This window comes from Loxodonta africana, chromosome 15 (assembly GCF_030014295.1).
Source record: "Loxodonta africana isolate mLoxAfr1 chromosome 15, mLoxAfr1.hap2, whole genome shotgun sequence".
Classification (NCBI taxonomy): domain Eukaryota; kingdom Metazoa; phylum Chordata; class Mammalia; order Proboscidea; family Elephantidae; genus Loxodonta; species Loxodonta africana.
The window spans coordinates 62,667,269-62,672,094 of NC_087356.1; the positions used below are offsets into that span (position 1 = coordinate 62,667,269).

The window sequence follows — 4,826 nt, forward strand, 5'->3', positions numbered from 1 at the left end:
AAGAGTGGATGCACTTAATCAGCTGTGCTGAGAAATATTTGCTCTCTATCAATGTGTGTGTAAATCTTTACATGACTTTCCGCCTATATTTATATCTCAGTTTTCAACTTGAGAAAGAATAATGACATTTGCAACCATAACAGTCTTCTTCTTCGTGTTTTCTGCATGGTGGCCTCCACCTCCTTGTTCCTTAGACTAAATTTGGGGTTCAGCATGGGGATCACTGTGATATAGAACACAGAGGCCACATTCTCCTGAGACAGTGAACTGACCTTGGATGGTTTTAAGTACATGAATGCTGCAGATCTATAGAACAATCCATTGTCACAGGTGGTAATATTTTCCCTATAGAAAGTAATGATAATAATATTTTCTCTACGGAAGGTAATGAACAATGAATGACTCTCAAACTGAGTGCTTAAAATTTAAAATTTATGTTAAATTACAATTAAGTTAGTAAATGTTTAGCAAAGGGCTCAGGATAGAGAGAATAGATTACACATAAAAGAAAATATGAACTTGAAAATAGCTGGTTGCAAACAGTAAAGCACGAGAGAGGGTTGGAAGGAGGAGAGGAGAATGACAGAAGACATTCACCAATAACGTGGAGGGTTGGTGTTCCTCATCCATGGGTGGTCTTCCCTCTGGTGTTTGTGACAACTTAGTTTTAAAATTGAGAAAGAATAATAACATTTGTATTAAGACAGTTTTCTTCTCAGTGTTTTCTGCATGGCAGCCTTCACTTCCTTGTTCCTCAGACTGTAAATTAGGGGGCTCAACATGGGGATCGCTGTGGTGTAGAACACAGAGGCCACATTCTTCTGGGCCAAGGAACTGGCTGTGGAAGGTTTTAGATACATGAATGCAGTAGATCCATAGAAGATTCCCACTGCTGTAAGGTGGGAACTGCAGGTGTTGAAGGCTTTGGACCTACCCTCTGTGCTCCTGATGTGGAGGATGTTGGACAGGATGAATGCATAGGAGACAAGGACTGTTGAACTGATAACTATGATGTCAAATCCAGCCAAAAAGAAAACTGTGAGCTCAATGTTGTAGGTGCTAGAGCAGGAGAGCTGCATGAGAGGGAGGATGTCACAGAAGTAATGACTGATAAGGCTTTCACAATAGGACAGTTTTAACATGAGGCCAGTCTCTATCATTGAGCCAACGAGCCCTATGATGTAGACTGCAGCCACTAGCAGGGAGCAGGTTTGATGTGACATAATGATGTTATAAAGCAAAGGGCTGCAGATGGCAACAGAGCAGTCGTAGGCCATCACTGTCAGCATGTAAGCCTCGGCAACAACAAAAACAAGGAAAAAATAGAGCACCCTGCATAAGATATGCTGTTCTTCTCTGAAACAAAGCTCACCAGCATTTTAGGAGTAATGACAGAGGAGTAGCACATATGTATTTATGACAAATTGCTGAGGAAGTAGCACATGGTGGTGTGAAGCTGGGAATTCAGACAAATGAGCATGATCATGCCGAGGTTCCCCACCAAGGTGATCAAGTAGATTCCTAGAAAGAGGAAAAAGAGAGGGAGCTGGAGCTCTGGCAGATTTGTTAATCCTCCTAGAATGAATTTTGTCACAGTAGAGTGATTTTGTTCAGGCATTCTCCTGGGGTTGGAAGCCTGTGGGGCTGGGAAAGAAAAGCCTCATGAAAGGCTGTAATTCTCCTTGATGAAGCCAGTTCTGAGCATTTGTCCCAAGCTTAGAGATCCTGGGCTGTTTCTTTCTTTGATTTTTGTAAAAATGCAGATAATACCACATTGCTCAATTCAACATTTTTCATGTATACAATTCAGTAAGGATTATTACATCAATTGTGTTGTGGAAAAATCATCAGTATCCATTCCAAATTTTTCATCACCATAAACAGAAACTCAATGTGTCCTAAATAATACTTCAGCTTTTCTGTCTTCTGTCTTTGGTTACCACCACTCAACTCTGATCTCTGTACATTTGCCCAATCTAGGTATATCTTATTAGTGAGTTCATTCAATACTTGTTGTTTTGTGATTAGCTTATTTCACTCAGCCTAATGTTTTCAAGGTTCATCCATGTCATGGCATAGATTGGAAGAATTAATATTGTCAAGATGTCAATATTACCTAATGCCATATACAAATTCAATGCAATAACCATCAAAATTCCAATAGCCTTCTTCACATAAATGGAAAAGCCAATCCTCAAAGCTATACAGAAATGCGAAGGGTCTCAAATGGCAAAAGAATCCTGGGGAAAGAAGTATAGAATAGGAGGACTCACACTTCCTGGTCTCGAAACATACTATGGCAGTACCCAGGTTATGAACCAGATCTGTTCATTAATTTGTCTTTAAGTAGAATGTGCAGGTAAGTCAGAACAGGTGACTACTTCTTATTTAGCCTTACTTTTTTAGTGTAAGAAAAGGCTAGAAGGCTTTCCAATGATTTAAAATCTGCATTGCAGCAAGGGAAGGTGATCGTGATGAAGAATTTGTTGCAAGTAGGGTTTGGTTTAATCATTTCAAAGTGAGGGCAAATTTACATGACATTAAAGGGCAAGTATGAGTTGTCTGTAAGTCAGATGCTCCTAATGTGGGGAGTGCTGTAGAAAGCTACAGTAATCAAAACAGTCTGACACTTGTATGTGATAGACCTACAGACCAATGGAATTGAACCTAGAATCCAGAGATAAGCGCACACATCCGTGGTCAATTAATCTTCGATAAGTGTGTCAAATCCAACCAATGGGGACAGAATAATCACTTTAACAAATGGCTCTGGGACAAGTGGATTTCCACATTCAAAAGAATGAAAGTAGACCCATACATCACACCATATGCAAAAACTAACACAAAATGGATCAGAGACATAAATGTATGATCTAAAACCATAAAATGATTAGAAGAAAATATAGGGGTAATGCTCTGGGACCTAGGTCAGCAATGGATTCGTAGATATGACACCAAACTCACAAGGAACAAAAGGCATAATAGATAAATGGGATATCATTAAAATTATAAACTTCTGGACTCTTTATTGATGTGTTTTTATCTTACTCCTGCTGCTTACTTGGCAGGAAGACCAGCGCCTGAGCAGTTCAAAGATCATGAAGATTAGAGGAAAAGGGGCCAAGATCTTGAACTTTTACCATTCGGTTTTTCAAAAATCCTAGACCAGTGGGTCTCAAAGTGTAGTCACTGGACTTGCAGCATTGGCATCACCTGTGGCTTATTAGAAATGCCAACTCTCAGGCCTTGTGCCAGACCTACTGAATCAGAAACCCTGGGGGTGGGGCCCAAGCCCAACAATCTGTGTTTTAACAAACTCTACAGATGATGTTGAGGCAGACTAATGTTTGATAGCCTTTACTCTAGAAGAAGGAAGTAGTAAATTTCACATTTTGAAGTTGGAGATGTGTTTTGCTGCAGAAATGAAATTTCCCTGTCATTTATGCCATTTCTAAATATTCACTGAATGTGAGCGTTTGAATACCTATCTCAAATCTATGCAGTGTCAGGGTTACATGGCAGTTGCTACCTTGTCGCTGAGTGGCAAGTCAACTGCTGCATCTGAAAAATGAAGGAGTTAATAATATCAATTCCTAAGGTGGTTGTAAAAATAAGATGGGTTCATGCATATTTAGAAATATTTCTTTCAAATATTCAGAATATATAAAAGTATGAGTTGTCATTATGTGGCTGAAATTTGTACTTAGCTCTTCTTGGGGTTTGAGGACCTAAGACAGTGGTTCTCCACATTGAAGTATTTAATAAGTATGGATGCCTGGGTCCCACCCACAGAAATTCTGATTGAATTAATTGATTTGTGGTACATCCTGGGTATTGCCACATAGTGTTGTCCATAGTAAGTGCTCAACCATGATTTATTATATTTTTGTTATTATAACATTAAGATTGTAATACCAAAACCATGGCACAATTATCTCCCTGGTGGTGAAGTACTCAAATTAGAGACACGTTCTCTAGGAAGCATGGATTATTATTTCTGGGATATCTGTGTCTCTGAGGTGTATTTCTTAATATAAAAACTTAAACTCTCACTGCTTTAATTACTTCTTCATATTATTGCTAACCTGTGTGAAATGATTTAAAATTTATACATTTCTTTCAAAAGCTATCTCACTAACTCCTCCTAAAACTCTTGGGTATGGGGAGAAATGTATTTAGAGCAGAATTTTAATTCCCATTTTCATACTGATAAAACTGAAGTCCCAGACTTTAAATGACTTGTACTTGAACCTCAAATTTAAACCTGTTCTCCTGATCATGAACTTCTTGCCTTGCCTCTAGCTGGTTGCCTTATAAATCTGCACACCTACAGCTCTGAGGCAAAGTAGTGGTTGAACATGCCTTACACTTGATCTCTTAGCATGAGCATGATATATGAAAAGAGAGGGATGTTATATTCTTTTTTGAATGCTTTAGGAAACAAAAGCTCTAAAAAATAAATAAGTTACCCAAGGTCATATAACCAGTAAGAGGTAGAACTGGTCTAAATCCAAGGACTTCTGAACATCAGTCTGTTTTGTCTCCAGTAATCTATTTTGCTATAGATATCTTTGTGTAGTACATTTTTATTATTTAGTAAAGTTGTTGAATTTTTGGAGGTAGGCAGAGGAGGGATCTTATTGCTAATATCTCATGCATTTTTTTAATTACAAAGGAAGTATAGGTATATAGTAGAAAATTAGAAATACAAACAAGCCAAAAGTACTTATCTGCAATAAAATAAAAACACTGTATTCTCACTAGAGAGAATAACATTGGTAGTAAATACCCTTCTAGATTTTTCTGTGAATATACGTATACATACA

General features: G+C 38.1%; 1 pseudogene; it reads right to left on the reverse strand.

Annotated features, from left to right (window-relative positions):
• Positions 1 to 278: 278 nt before the first annotated feature.
• Positions 279 to 1,618, reverse strand: LOC111748884 (olfactory receptor 8A1-like; annotated as a pseudogene).
• Positions 1,619 to 4,826: the final 3,208 nt, after the last annotated feature.